The sequence below is a fragment of the Mytilus galloprovincialis genome, chromosome 7, assembly GCF_965363235.1.
Source record: "Mytilus galloprovincialis chromosome 7, xbMytGall1.hap1.1, whole genome shotgun sequence".
Taxonomy (NCBI): domain Eukaryota; kingdom Metazoa; phylum Mollusca; class Bivalvia; order Mytilida; family Mytilidae; genus Mytilus; species Mytilus galloprovincialis.
In genome coordinates, this window is record NC_134844.1 from 12,389,537 (window position 1) to 12,407,024 (window position 17,488).

A 17,488-nucleotide genomic window follows, 5' to 3' on the forward strand; every position below is an offset into this window, starting at 1 on the left:
TACCACTTTGATACAGCAATTGTCTGTATATTACGTATATTATTGTAAACAACAGCGTATTCATAAGTACATCTATATCTCAACTGTCCTCCATGTACTTCTCACTTAATCTGAATTTGAATCTGAATAAATACGTTGCAGGGACAGTCATGGCGGAGAGAGGCGCTGGATAATTAGTCCAACGTTATGAGAGCAATCGAAGTCTTAAAGCTCTCAATTGTCTTAGCACACACGAGATAGTCTGGTAGTCTATTCCAATCGGGTATTGTTCTTACAAAGAATGACTGTTTATATTGATCGGATTAGCTAGGTGGAATTTTGAAGCACCGGCTGTTGTTTTGAGCAAATTTGTCGATCTACAATGTTAGTCATATCCAGAAATCAACGCCACTTTACTTATTTGCATATTATACTGAAGAAATCGGATACGGGTCACGGAAATTATATTGAAATGATAGGGAATTTTGAAAAAATATCTCTTTTAACTTTTATTTAAGTGATAGACTGGTTGCCGGGGCAGAAAATAAATATACACAACAATATACACCATTGTTCAAAACGAAACATAATGACTGTTGTTGCAAAAATCCAGGTTCCTGAGCTATTTTAAAAATCGAAGCGAGAGGCTTTTAACATTGTAGTATAAAATACAGGCTAAAATGGCTGAAACGTCAAATTTGCAAACTTCGTGTCGAAAATTGGCTAACAAGGTCATTAGAAAAACAGGTTGCCGGGGTGAAATTTAAAACTTGAATGTCCAAAGAATAAGCAAGTCCAAACCTTGTATGTGTAGTCGTTAAACTCTAGGTTCCCACGTAAAGTGAAAATGGCCCTAATTCAAGAAGAATTAACTCACGAAAACACGAACAATTGACTAAATTCGCGTTCATTGTTTTGATTTTGACCGCCTGACAACTTTACGGAAATACCAGAGTGATTATAATCAAGGACTCTGTGACTAGCCTGGGGTCCTGGCTAATCTGGGGTCCTGGCTAATCTTGTCAGTGTCCTTATACTACCTTCCTCTCTGTATGTATAATCCCCGCTGATGAAACGCACTGCTTGTCTTTGTACTTGTTCAAGTACATTAATGTCCTTGATTAAGTAAGGGTCCCAAACTATGGACGCGAAGTACATTAATGTCCTTGATTAATTAAGGGTCCCAAACTATGGACGCGTTAGTCTTATACTATACACATGGAAAAAAGTATTGCAACACCTTGATTAAATCTTGAAAAATCAGTCTCTTATTTTGGATGGAATATGATAAAATATTTGTAAAATAATATTGAAACGTAGTTAATGATAACATTGGCTTTAAAACGAACAAAAAATGTATGAAAAAAAAGTTTTATCTAACCAAAATTTTTATAACAAAATGAAGTGTTTTTGTACCAAAAAATGCATTTTACAACTTTTACTGTAGTCGAACTTTACAATGTCAGACATTTCAAAATTAATCTTTAGATGAATGTTCACATCATGGTTGATCGTTATACACCAAAGAATTAGTACTTTGTGCGCAGCCTTCATTCAAACGGATAACCGCATCTTAACGTCTTAGTTCTGATTCCTGCCATAAGTCGACTATTTTGTTGCTAAGCTAGCACTGCAGCGACCATTCTTGACGAAGGGTATTGTTTATTTCATGACTTGTTTGAACTGGGGTGTCCTTTCATGTACTTTATGCCCAATAGTGTCCCATATATGCTTGATATGGTTCAAATTAGGGCTACGATTGGGCCAAGGAAGATAAACCGAATTCCATTGAAACAATGGATCTTCCTCCACGACGCTAATTTCCAACTTTGGAGAGCTCTGCACTATATTGGATACGGGCATCTGTGTGTCTCTTCGTAGGCAAAGGTCCCCGAAATGGTATTATCGCACGATAACCAGTATGGTGAGCCGGTCTTGAACAGTTCTTGTCTAAAGGCTCCCGTATAGTCATCTTTCTCTTTTTAGGATTGTATTGTTTGCAATGGTTTTTCTTCTGACCAACCTTCATTATGCTTTATTTTCCCTAGCAGATGTTTTAGTGGGTCTTCTTGACCTCGGAAGGTCGTTAACAACGTTTTTTGCCTGATTTTTAGTCTCCAAACGACTTATAGTGGAATGGTGATGACCAACAATACGTGCAATTACCACAGCGACATACCTGCTTCCCTCATGCTGGACATCTGCAATCTTGCTGCAGTTATGAGTTGTGGATGACCAAAAACAACATAAGATAAACTTATAGTACCAGTTGGAAAGGGCTTAACTCATCAAATCGATACAAGAAACCTAACAGAAACACATGCCCGATGTGCAAGGGCATTTATACATCCCCACAAATGCAACATAAAAGACACTGTAGTGGCGGATCCCGGGGGGGGGGGGGGTCAATGCATTTAAATGGGGACATATGGTTGCAGATCTGAGAGTACTCGAAGTTACTGACAGATAGCTATACATAGTGCAAAGCCAATCACAACTAATAAAATATTCGAACAGCTAAAATATCAATTAGTACACAACCAATCTACAATAGATTCAGTTTAAAGACGACATTAACAGTCATAAACAACCATGCCAATGTGCAGATACATTATAGAGCCATGTATGAGCATATGCATATATAAAAGTAATGTTTAATTTAAATTTGATATACTTTGATTTTTCTTGTTGTTCAAATATTGGAAAGGAAGTAAATATTGAAATTAGAGACCATTTTTTTGCAGTAATATTTAGTTTGATATTTTTCTTTGTTAAAATATTGAAAAAAAATAGATTTTGAGCTTGGAGACCTATTTTTTATAGTGCATACAGGATTACAGTGTAAATAACAATCAATGATAAATGTTGTCAATATTAAATTAACAATCAAACTACATTAACCTTTGTTTAGATAATAGAAAATTCAATACAAGAACAAATCATTAGAATTAACCCCATTATGATAAAGTCGTCATATATTTCGAATCAAAAAATTATATTCAAAGCAAAAGTAAAGATGAAATGTTTTATAGTGACTATTTTTATTACTTTAATTCCTAAAAGTATAAATGGAGATTTTAAGAAAATGACCGAAAGAAAAGAACTACGGAATCAACATTTACAAGGCAATCTAGTTAAATCTATGACGACAGAGACCAGTATAGATTGCTTTCGACAATGTAATAATCTTACACCATGTTCCTCAATGTCGTACAACCAACACAATAAGATTTGTTATATGTACTCTAGGTTTAATACATATTCAGATGGTACTTTGGACAATGGAAGGATGTATTATTTGAAAGGTTAGTAGAAAACGTATCTATATGTTTGGTAATATATTAGGAACTCTGTTAACATTTTGGATATCGTGTCTTATATAGAAAAGAAGATGTGGTATAATTGCCAATGAGACAACTCTCAACAACAGTCCAAAATGACACAGAAATTAACAATTATAGGTCACCATACGACCTTCAACAATGAACAAAGTCCATACCGCATAGTCAGCTATAAAAGGCCCCGAAATAAAACTGTTTTATAAAAACCTATCGATGGGCGTAGAATATAAAATCGCAATCAACACAATTTCGTACCAACAATACAAATAATTCGGACCTTATTGCTATTTCAAAAAACAACGGCAATTTTAACAAATTACACCAAATTTTAGAAGACTGCAACACATTTCTATATTGCAGTCCTAAGGATGAAATTGTTCAAAATATAATAGCATATTGTTTTTCTATACTGTTTCCCAAAATGGTAGCCCTGAAGATCATAAAACACATTTTATTGAAATCAAATATGTTAATAAAGGTTTTGAATTTGCCGCTACTTTCAAGGACCATTCTGTTAAAGAACAAATTCGATCCTGGCTATTTTGATAATACTGAACTCCTTCTTACTTGCTATGTTTACAAACCACGCACCAAAGAAGCTCGAATAAAACAAAAACTAATAATGTCATGCAAAGTAAGTAGTTGAAGAACATTGAATGTCATCTTTCGTTTAAAATAATATTAAAGTATTCAATATATATCGTTCAATCTCTCCTTTCAAGTGATAGTTTATTATGATAATAGCAAAAATAATGATGTATGACTTTTAAGCCTCGATGATGCACAGCAGCTCATTTATACAGACATTTATTCAAATAGAAAACTGTCTAAAATCAGTTTTTCTCACATTAATACTCATTTATCAGAATTAAAGTTTTAAAGAAATCACTGTGTATACTCTAAGTTTTTCTTTACTATACATTTTATACCCCCTCCCCTGTTTCAATTTTTTAAAGAATTTGAAAACAAGACTTTAATTATTGCCAGCTTACCCTATTTGCATATTTTCTGATAAAAAATGCCTAGAACCTGTTAAAAACTGTTTTGATAACATATTGAAAGCATATCAGAATATCATAAATGTAATGTTTAGCAGTCAATCATTACAACATTCAAGATTATATAAAGTATCCAATCCAGCCTCTATCTCCAGTCCACATCTTACTGTATGCCTATTTGTCAATTAAAGAACACATTTTCTGCCTCAAATGGTCAATTTAGAATTCTTGTCACAACAGTATCATCTTTAACCATATATCTGACACAATTTAGCTACTATATATACTAGAAGTGTTCAAACAAAGCCATATTTGCAATAGTTGTATGCATGCAGATACCAGTCTGAGATATAAATTCACTTAAAATGTTGTAGAGATGACTGCTAACATTTGATTTTTGCATAACTTCCAAGCATAGTTATTGTTTTCTATATCAAGAACTTTAAAATCATAAAATCATAGCATTTACAAGTTAAATTATTTGTTTTATGACCCAGGGGGTAGGCAATTTTCTATGTTTCTTGCCCCTGGGGCCTCAAATTTCCTAAATAATTCTGCTGTTTCTAGCAATTTGGAATATTTAGTACATATTCAGGATAGAACACACTATTGTAAGTTTTCTTGAGATATTTTTGTTTTTCTAGCTTGTATTTATTATGCCATGGTGACAAAAAAGCAGATTTAGGTGTTGCGACTTACTTTTGGGTTATCGAAAGGACACAAATACCCCATAAATAATATTCAGGAAGGATCTATGAGTTTCAATGACTGTGAAGAGTAAATATAAGCACTTCTCAACAATTTAACTTACAAATATGCAAATATTATGATTTAATTTTGTATCCAGGACTTTAAATAAACTATGCATACTGTAAACTGTGAATTTATGCTGAGTCATCATATTTAAGGCCCAGGATTCTATCTATCTTCATAAAATATTTATAAAACTTCTTATTTGAGTTAATTTCATTAAAATCTGTGAAATAAAGCAAATTTGGTTAAATTCTGAATGTTCCCCTTTTTCACCCTATATAGGTTGCATTTCTGTAAATATTGACAATGCAATTTCCCATAGGAACTCCTTTTACGGCTAAAACTGTACCACTTTTACTATGAAGTTTTGAAAAAAATCTTATCCTAAAATTGAAAGTTCATATGCACCACAATTTTGTTCAAAGGTCAAAATATAGGGTTGTGCGGCATATTTTCAAGGCACTGGCTACGGTTACATGGAAATGTAACAATAATAAAAATATTATTGTTACATTGGAGACTAAATGCCGGAATGCATGGTTGGGTAAGGACCTGTTTAATTACGAATGTAACAATAATTATTGAGGCTACGGTTACATTGCGTTATTGTTACATGAAAAAAAGCAATGTACGATCGGACTAGTAATATGTACTAAATAATAAAAGTTGAGGACATTTATTACATACATTTATAACATACAATTTATTTACTGTAATTTTTTATTTACAATGACAATTTCTACAAAATCAGTAAGTTGTTTTTAAAGTCCGACACATTTTTGATGAACGAAATTACGTCCTCCACGGATACGTGTACATACAGATTTTCTTAGTATTTAAGTTACAGTTAGCAAACTTTGCTTTTGATTATCAATTTGCGTCAAGTTATAAAGCTGTATGAAATGTATGTCTTGATATTGTTTCAGTTTCGTTTAAAACGCATCCCAAGGCAAGTTTTATTTTTTTCACCATAAACAAAATTGGTCCAAAGTATAATGACACTTAATAAGAGTAGATGTGCAGTTAAATACTTTAAAAAAGTGAAACCATTGAACTATATTTTTCGCCTTTGACAGTCACACTCCTAATCTTGAGTAGTATCTTTAAGAACATCAAAACCATTAATACGTCGTGGTAAAACTATCAAGTTGTACACCATTTGTTGAATAATAATATTTTATTATTTATCAGTATTAAATTACAAGTATTCTTTAGTACATATGAAAGAATGAAAAAATACAACTATAGAAGATTTAAGTTTAATCAATCTAGCGTACATTGCTGTTTTTCATGTAACAATAACGTAATGTAACCGTAGCCTCAGTAATTATTGTTACATTTGTAATTAATCGGTTCCTCACCCAACTTTGCATTCCGGCAATTAGTCTCCAATGTAACAATAATATTTTTATTATTGTTACATTTCCATGTAACCGTAGCCAGGGCCTATTTTCAACGTTTATATGCCCTGAACTTCTCAGAGTTTAAACTTACACTAATTTTCTTAACTACCCCTACCTCGAATGAAAGGTTACCACAGATTTCAATGTAAACAATATGCACGTGTTTATTTACTGGTAACATTCCCAAGTTCTGTCTCTGCGATATGGAACACAGAGAGCATAACTGGGAACCAGTATGTAAACAAAATGAATTTTCTATGAATATTCAATTACTCCCCAAAAGAGGCGTGTTTTGAGAAACAGCTGTATTTACAAAGTGCAACCTATAGATATAATACATTATGGATATATATGCTTTGTCTGTTACCTAATCAACTAAATGTATATGAATAAAATACTGTTTAAACTAAAAATAAAATTAAAAAATGCTGAACGCCGAGGAAAAATAAAAAAGGAAAATCCTTAATCAAATGGCAATCTCAAAAGCTCAATCACATCAAACGAACGAACAACTGTCATATTCTGATTTGGCAAAGACCTATCTTATGTAGAAAATGGTTGATTGAACCTGGTTTTATAGCTAGCCAAACCTCTCACCTGTATGACAGTCGCATTAAATTCCATCATATTGACAACGATGTGTGAACAAAACAAACAGACACAATAGGTAAAAATGTCAAAAATAGGGGAACATCTGTCAACCTTAAGCTTGTGTTCACATCTTTTAAAATCACTATAAAAACAAACAAATGTAACAAAGAAGCATAAAAAGGCAAACATCAAATTAACTACAATCGCCTTCCCTTTCATGAATGTGACCTACCGGATTTATTATCAAATAAGCAACACGACGGGTGCTACATGTGGAGCAGGATCTGCTTACCCTTCCGGAGCTATTGAGATCACCCCTAGTTTTTTGTTGGGTTCCTGTTGCTTATTCTTTAGTTTTCTATGTTGTGTTATATGTACTATTGTTTGTCTGTTTGTCTTTTTTCATTTTGAGCCATGGCATGGTCATTTTATTTTTGATTTATGAGATTAACTGTCCTTATGGTATCTTTCGTTCCTCTTTTCAGTCGGAAACCAGGTTGAAATAGAATAAAAGAATCGAAGCTCTCTATTAGAGAAGGCGATAAATGTTTACTGTATTGTTTACTATATATAGTGACAAATTTTTAAAAAGTGAATAGAAACAAACAAAACTGCAATTTTCTTCTCAATTACGAGGTGTTTTATTTCAAAAACACCATTTGCATAAGTTTTCAATTTATCTAGTACATAGTTAAGCAGAACAATTAGATATCAAGTCGACGACATGGGTATCTTTCAAGTTGGATGACAAAAATGCATAACCTCCGATTTTTTTGAAAAAATTACCACGGACGGAAAAGATATCAATCTATTAGTTCAGTAATTTTCGTGTCTGCCCTTCCATTATGTGACTGAAGAAAAAATTCCAAAAAATAGGTAACAATTGTATCGAAAAGAGAAAATCGAGTGCACCTTTTTATGTTAGGGCGTGTTTGAGTTGAGTATTTTGTCTTGATATCGTTCAAAGTAAGAATATTTCATACATCGTCTCGCTTCAGATTCTATCATTTTTATAAATTAAAGCTACAGGTTGACTTTATAACACAAAAAAATAACAGTACTAAAAGATGAAATATATGGGTCAAGTGAAGTACCGATCTAATGAGTCACACAAACAGGGAAGGTGTGTTCGAATAGCTATTTTTTTTACTGAAAGTACTTGACGATAGTCTTACAAGTTGGATGATGAAAATGCATATCTTCGAAAAATTCTAATTTTTTGTGTGTGACAACTAGGGTTTATAGTCTTCAACCACTAAAAAATCTAGTCTGCCCTTCCACGAAATATTTAATAAGTTTTTTTTTAAATGTTTATGATTTTTCGAAAATTCCAACTAACAACCGATCAGACAATAGTTTTAAGTTGAATCAATGCAGACAAGATCATTAACTGATGCTCATTAGCTAGTTGATACATTTGTCTTTTAAAATATAACTGACATATAAGGATCGTATTGGTGCAATGTGGATAAATTTATCGGTTTCCAAGAGCAAAATTGGTAGCGCGTCATCGCTACAATGGCTTCCATTTTTACGATTGTGAAAATGAACTGGCGTAATGGGGAGATAATTTTGACGAAGTAGGATCCTGACTGTTTTAAACTACCTCGTTTTTAATTTTTTTTTTCGATTTTATTTACATACGTATTATACATTGAATGATATTTAGACAAAACGGAGATTTAGTAAACAAACTTCAAATTGAAAATGTGACTATATTATAAGTCATCTACATATTTTACCCCCCCCCCCCCAAAAAAAAAAGAAGCGACACGTGATGTTAATAGGCATTTAAATAATCAATACGTTGATGAATTTAGCAAATATTGTGACACACTAATATTCTTTCTCACGAAGGCAAACCTGATTTTAAACGGATTTTGCATGGTTCTTTTTGGGTAAAGAGCTCGTCACCTGCCCTGACGGAATTGTTTTCTCCCAAACGATTTGTAAAATTTGAACACCGGTATACTTCTGTTGCTTTTATTTGATACTTTCAAATTTTGTAGCTTTGAAAGTTTCTATTGCAGTCAACTCAAGAAAATTAATTCGGACGCATTCATTTGATAGCGTTTTTTAAAATTTATTTACAGATGTAAACAACTGTCTGACAGAAGAAGGATATTCATACAAATCGAGTGTCATGCTGTGTATTAAGTTTTATAATGTTAAGGTAACATACCATAATGCTGTTTCAACATGTCATTCAGAAAATGCATCACTGGTCAGAATAGACAATCAGGAAAAACAAAATGTTTTGTATTCTTTTTTAGTAGGTACGTATTGTGTTTATGGAATATATAATATGCAGTGTTGGGTGATCAGTTCAGAAAGTTTTCATAGTTTCATATGATTTATCAAAGGTATGACGTTTATAAAAATGGATAATACTTATTTTTCTTAGCATGCGAATGTTCCCTAAATAACCTACATCAGGTATGCTTTAGAAAAATGTTCGGAGAGAGAAAAAATAAAACAAAAAATTATATTTTGATAGAATGTCAAACCAAAATATGAACTACGAACCGCGCGCCTTAGGAAACTGATTATTTAGATGGGTATTTACATCAAAGTCGATGCAACAATTATAAGGCGATTCTTCTATTAAATAAGGGAGAACGTCAAATGAAGGAAGAACACGACAGATACTGCTAATATGAAAGTCTGATGTTTGTCGTTTTGTTTTATGATGTACAACTTTTATTTTGTTATTACATTTAAATATAACTCAGTAAAACAAATTTTGAAATAAGTTTATATTTTAGGATAATGATTTGGTACATATGATGCCTTTCTACATATTTAGAACTAAATCACTCTTAGTCAATATCATACCTGTAATAGGTTGTATGTATTTGTAGTTGATGAACATTTCACCGCAGGTTATATATACTTGCAAGGGAACAGAATCCCGAATACATCAGAATGGGAATTTGATGATGGAACCCCTATGACATACTTACCGTGGAATCGAGGACAACCAGATTCCAATCATCAAATTTATTTATGCTCATTAGCTCAAGACCAGGGAATGTGGCATGACTGCATCGGGACACAGTTATTCGGATTTGTTTGTGAACGTAATTTGTTCTAGTTCGACATTTAACTTTAACTGATCATAGTAAGGACCTTCTAACTTTTTACAAGCGTGATAAAAAATAAACTCGTGTAAAGCTAGTTGTTCATTGCATATTTGTATGTCAATACATCAGTACAAATGGTTGTTTTGATTCTCAGTGATTTACTTTTTCAGCTATGAGAAGTTAAACACCTCAATATCCAAAACCGATGCATTTAAACTTAAATCAATAAATTCCATCAAATTACAAAATCAAAGACAATAACAGTTCCTATCAATTCTCAATATACAGGTGTTTGCATGTACATAATTTATGTAAATATTTGAAGTAACTTTCAATCAAAGATGACAAAACACACAACTACACCTATACGATCATTATTGAATAAAGACAACAGCCTTTTATATTCTGGATATTTCATAAAACTTTTGTATCACATATATTTACCACATATATATCATATCATAATTCAAAGTGTATTCTTAATTTTGGAAAAGTGAAATATTATTTTGGAACAATAAATCGCATTCGTGATTCATAGTGTATGTTTAGAAATAGAAATTATTTGAAGACTATCCCCTTCGAATATAGTTGTTCTTTCTAACATTGTGATTTTTTCTGTCAAGTGACAGTTTTTCTAATTCGCCTTTGTGTGTTTTTTATAATAAAGATTTCAATTAACCAGGATCGTGGAATTATTGATGTGTCAGGTTTTGTTCATGTTATCTTTAATGTTAAATATTCAATATTTTTATTTACTTCCAAATAGAGTCGGTCAATAGATTATTATAATTGTGCACTTTTTATAAAAAACAAACTCTATGACTTGCAATGACGTAGAATTACGAAGACCACATACCAAGAGGATATTATATATGGATTTGTCTAAACAGCAAAACAAATTGAGCCAGGTCATGAAAACAGACAATACATTACTTGATTACGTAACATAATTAATGTGTACAAATTGATTATTTAGTAGAAACAGACAAAACTTACTATCATCATGTCAGACTTAATCAAGATTTGTATAATGTGGTCAATAAATCTACAAACGCTACAGAAACATGCAGTATGGCACGTAATGATAAATCAGGAAACAATTAGTCTATTGCCAGTACTTGACAGGAACATTGTTTCTCAAAGCTCTTCTATATATCAAGTGGGCATTGGAAGTTGTGCACTGCTGTCGTTTTATTAGTCAAATTAAATTCAAATGTATATTTTCTTCCTAAATAATGTCAGTACGTATGCTCTATGATGTGATATACCGTTCTTTAAAACATAGTAAATATGTAAATTGTTTTCGTTCTATCTGTTGTACTAATGTTCTCATGACAATGAAATACATGTTGTGACTATAACACAATTTATGACGTTAACACATGAGCGTTATTTTGTAAGTACAGTGACCCATCTTTGTATTTAAGATCAGACTTTATACGAGCGTTTATGAATTTTTTTTATCGAATTAGTCCTCATACAGACAAATAAACATGTTCAATACTCATAGAGTTGTCATGTTGATATTTAAAGTTTTTCTGCCATATTAAATAATTAACTAATATATGATATTCAATTTCGGTTACAAATGTTTCACACCTTACCGAACTCTGTATGTACCTTGATGTATAATAAATTGTGTAATAATATTTTGAAACTTAAAATGACATTAACTTTTTTTTTAATTTTTTTTTTATTCAACAATATATTGCTTGCTGTTAACAATTTACTTCACTAGTCCAGCATTCTAGTGAAGTGTATCTTTATTTTAACAATAAATCCAGGATTTCTCTCTGTTTAATAATAAAACATTACAATTTATCTAATCTATATTATAAATATTTCATTTTCAACCGTAAATAAATAAGTATATATGAAATTTTAATTTATCAAATGACATTGATTAAAAAGTCAAAACTATGGTTCGTGTTTTATTGCAATTCGAAACGGAAATATTTCACATCCTTTTTAATTAAACCCTTTTCCATTTCCTCCGATGTTAAATAGCAGTTCGCTAACGATAAGACTAATATGGATAAAAGTCTGATTATTCTTCCCTTGTCCTTTATATTTGCTAGATAAATGGTAGCCATGAGCATTGCTTAAGTGCTTGGAATCGTAAACAGAAATATTACCGAAAAGTGTATTTAGCCATAGAACAGACAGTTTAAATACAACTTCGGGTACCTGCATAAAGAAAAATGTCTAGATTGAATCAAATAACACGAATAGTTTAATAAGTGGTATAGACGGGCTGTTTCTGTTTTACTCTGGTATAAATCATCGATCAGCTATATTCGACCCTTCAAGTTTTGGACCAATACAGCCTAAATCAAATCTTAACCAAGGACAATACAGAAACAGCCAGTGCATAACACTTTAATACAGTACTTTGTTTATTTCTACAGTTATAGCAATAGCAAATGGTTGAGTTATTTGCGTGTGTTATAATTAGAACGAAAATAAGGGACATTGGGAATGCGTTAATAAGACAGATAGGAATGATAACACAGAGACAATGATCAAAGGACATTCCAACAACAGGCAAAACCAGATATACATTATGAGGAACAGTACCGGCCGTATATCACGTATAATCGAGTTTGATGAATATCAGTTAAATGTTTAAAGACATGAAGTTTTTAACTTTGAAAACATAATTTGTACTTCAATTTTTCAAAAGAGGGTTTACCCTTTTATAAAATCGCAAGCTGATGCCCTAGAATAACTATAGAATTGAAAGTCCTGACAGCATTTTGCCATCCATAGTTGATAATTCTGTTGTTTTGTAAGTAACAATCTTCATTGAATTAGTTTCTTTAAATACAAATTCCTAAAACATCTGTGAGAGCTTTGTAAAAATACTTTCTAATGCTATAATAATTTTGACTGTTTGAAAACAATGAGGAATGTTAAATTAAAAAATAGTAGAGTACCATACATATATCTATAAACTGTTAAGTAACAGTCTCATTCCTCCTGCAATAGTTGTAGAATGCTATACATATATCTATAAACTGTTAAGTAACAGTCTCATTCCTCCTGCAATAGTTGTAGAATGCATTTACAGAAGTGTTCCTCATTTCAAAAGTCAGAAGCGGTTTTCTGGTTTTAAATTCATTAAGAACGCTCAACAAAATGCTTGAAAGTCAACGATGCATGACGTCCGTTGAAGAGGTATAGAACCAAAAAAGAAGCTATAAAATATAAGGGGAAAAATTTTTGGTAAAAAAAACCCTCGGATTCAATCAAAATGTTCTCTGAAACTGACTAATTGATATATCTTTTTCTATGCTTCTTTGTTAAGGATGTACTCTTCTGACGATTTTAACGTAATTTGGAAGTGGTCAACGGGAGATAACTCGCGATTGACTTCGATGTCGCAAAATGGCTGAAAAAGTCATATCTCGCAGAAGATAAATATTATCGATTAAATGTACATTAATTGTTTCCATATTTTCATTTAGTTAAAAATAAATTAATAAAAGTTTTTGTTCTGATTGAGATTGCTAGACGGTGATGATTGCTGTATCCCACATTTGACTATTGTCCATTCATTTGATGTGTTTTATCATTTGATTTAGCCATTTGATTAGGGACTTTCCGTTTTGAACTTTCCTCTTAGTTCAGTATTTTTTTAAATTCACTTTTTAAGATGTTTGTATTTAATATTTTTGATACGTTTGGAGGACATGTACATATGTATTTCAAAATAACAATCGTCATTCCCATTGATGCCAACACTGCTCACCTTTTTGCCGGGCTGTTTCGTTATTCATACAATGCATGATGCTTTAGAAGAATAACAAGCAGCTAGTATTACTCGCCAACTGCACGTTCTGCTACGTACAGTGTATATATGATGTTATCTGCCTTAAAAAATCAAAGTTTGGTGACTATGTTGATATCATATATCCCATCGAGCTTTCATTTTCAAGATACCAGATACAATAAAACCTACTTCATATCTTGACTACCATCTTGTAAATAACAAAATCCACCATCTTATACATAAGAAAAATGGATGTACTAAGTTGGGAATATAACAGTTGTTATCAATTCTTTCGATATGCTTTAAGCTTTTGATTTTGCTATTGGCTTAGAGGCTTTCCTTATATAATTTTCCTCCGAGCTCGGCATTTTTGTTCATTCACTTTTTTTGGAGAGTCGGTTCAAAACAAGACAAAGAGATGATGTCAGATCATTTCGTTGTGTGAATGTATGCATTTGTTTTGAAATACATGGAATATAATCCACACAGCCAACTCGTATTTAAAAAAAAAAAAAACAAATGGTGTACTTTAACGGTTGCCATGAAAAGTTCGAACAAGCTCTCTTGTAAGATAGTCATGCAGCCGTTGGAATTTTGAAACAGAATAAACGAATTCTAATATCGCGCGTAACTATTTTGCCCTGGCAATATTATAATAAGTGGTCTATTTAAAAAACTAAGTATTATCTCCTTTTGAGGAAAATATCTCTACAGTACCGATCCCTGTAGACTTAATTTATAATTAACGTTTAACAAAGTTACACTTAAAAATGTCGTGCAGATAGAAATTATCTAGAAATATAAATTGCATGTAAATATTTATTGGCATTTAAACAAATACATCCGATTATTACCGCATTCGAATCTAACATTCAATGATACACACATTACACAAAGTTTCCATTTAAAACGGAGAAACAGATAACTTTTTATTTTTATTTTTTTTAATTTTTAAGACATATAAACGTTTCAGAAACAGATAACTTAAATGTACATTTTATTTGAAGATAGATCAATTCTTTTATTTTCAATTGCAATCCAAACTGTTTGATGCAATCTCAAATTATTGAACACTACACTAATTTTATTGTGATATCAATGGATTGATACCGCTGCTGTTACTCCCTGTTGGCATTATTAGGTCAGTAGTAATTGGTTAGTAACTGGTATGATTTGTAACATTTATTTGCTCAAATACCCAATTATTATCATTGAATTGAAGTTCAAACGTCCGAAGCATACCAATTATAAAGTATTATTTACAATATTTTATCCCAAATATTCCAATGTAATGGAAAGTACATATCATCGGATGAAACAATACCTTTAAAATCTTTTTATGAAACTTGAGCCAAACCAGCCGATTTTCATTCATTTTAAAAACCGAAGTATTCTGTATTCTGTCATTATTTCCACCCTAATAATTTGTGTATTGGATTACTTTGAAAGATAATCAATTAGGAAACAATTTAGTAGACACTAAATTAATAGCTAGCTTTCAGTATACTCTTCACTGAAATATTTCTAACATGCTTGTTAAAGCCAAGAGTATTGTGTAATTATTTTTAAATTTCAACACTGTTTTTCGGTAGGTTCTGTTATTTTTACAGAATATGTTATTTGATCAAAGAGTTGTCAGTTTTTTTTCTTCTAATTATTAAATTTGATTGTCCTATTATATTCTTCACATTTTTTAAAAACCAATTTGGACAGACTCTTGGACAGAACAAATGTTGATCATATTAATAATTTTTCTCACGGGTTTTTCGACGAGGACAACGTTCATTGTCGAGGCTAACGTAAAAGTATGCAATTGGTCGATTTATGAAAGTAAAATGATTACAAATGACACACGCCTTTATTTGCCGTTATCAGTTTTCGAACACATGGCCGTAGCCATTACTATTTCTAAGCAACTAAGTCTTTTTTCTTTATCTTATTTGATAAATGAGAGATGCTGGCGAAGACAAATTTAAACCATCCATATAACTATTCTAGTATAGATATAGAATATTCACTGATATTTGTTAAATTTCATACTGGCACAAAGACAACAATACCATTGTTTATATATTCATTTAGATCAGACTGATTACTAGTACTTTCCGTATAAAGAATCAGAGTTGTCTCGCATTTAGCAGTTTATTTAGTTTTTTTGTTAACGTGGAAAGTTCTAAATTATTCTGTTTTCCAGTACAAGTCTCAAGGAAAAGTAATGTTGCACGGCTGCAAAACAGTATTGCGCAGAGTAGGCCAACCATTTTATTCATTTAAGTAAGACTAATTATTAAAGTAGTTTGAGGATTTTTGTAAAAGTATAAGTCCAATGATTAGTCATAATTTGCATTACAAATAAAGGCAACAGTAGTATTCCGCTATTCAATAGTTATCAATCTATTCATCGTTAAATAATTCAGGGTAATAACCAAAAACCAAGGGGAGCACTTCAAGTATAAGAAGAAAGCAACGAAATAATACAAACACTAAGCTACTACAAAAACAAACGCCAAAAATACGTAGAAACTGACTATTTGATAACAACTTTTATTTTTCTGACTTGCTACATGACATATTATGGATAAATGGTGATTTAAGGTAGCACATTACAAAAATTTTCTTACTTCCAATCACTAACCTTTAAAAGGCTGTAACTTTCTTATGAGTGCATAACAAATAATAAAGAGGTATACATAGATAAATAAAAGATTAATCTTTTAAATGAATGCAATATTTCTATTATGCAATTATTATGTAATCAATTATTGTGTAATTAATGGCAAAATCTCGGTCAGTTCACTTGAATGAATTTAGCTCTATCATCTCTATAACTATATAGAAAAATTTAACGAAATCTTAATCAACACATCATGGGCTTCAAAAAAGTGTCTCAAATTGTCCCTATGGTATTCCATTCTCTCATAAATCTCTAATTAGTGTAAGCATCCTTACCACATACAAGAAGATAATGTTTAATTAGGTGTAAAATTTGTGCTATACATTCTATCTGAAATCTGAGACACCCTGTTGTAGATAATGGCCATAGTAACAACATATAATAAAATCAATCCTCTAGGAATACCAATGCAGAAGCTAATTTCAATCATAAGTGGAAATTTGGTGAAAAATATTTTTGACACAGTTTACATTATAATTGGTTACATAATTGTTGCATTAATTTGAAAGAGTAATCTGTAAGCTATCCATAACTACCACTTTTATAAATTTTCAAGGATTTTAAAGAAAGTTACAGCCTTTTAAAACTTAGGAGTTGGAGTTATAATTCTTTGTATTATGCTACCTTAAACCTGGTTTAAATGTTTGAAATAACATTAAGAGTCAACTTTACGTGACAGAAGTACAGTACAAATACACGAATGAACACTCAGGACTGATAAATACATACATAGATAATGTTATATTGCATTTCTACATGTAAAACATGATGACCGTTTGATTAAACAAAGTATCAGACCTATAGATCTCATCAAGTGCAACAAAATACTAGAAATAAACTACATGACAATAGAATTGACCATGTTGACCATTTGACGGCAGCTCATGCTATCTC

The 17,488-nt window shown here is 31.5% G+C and overlaps 1 long non-coding RNA gene across 1 annotated transcript; it reads left to right on the top strand.

Moving 5' to 3' along the window:
• The first annotated feature begins 3,007 nt into the window (after positions 1 to 3,007).
• On the top strand, positions 3,008 to 10,242 carry LOC143082328 (uncharacterized). Its single transcript, XR_012980347.1, has 3 exons — positions 3,008 to 3,284; positions 9,159 to 9,341; positions 9,927 to 10,242. It is a non-coding gene; the product is annotated as an uncharacterized LOC143082328 (long non-coding RNA).
• The last annotated feature ends 7,246 nt before the right edge of the window (positions 10,243 to 17,488 follow it).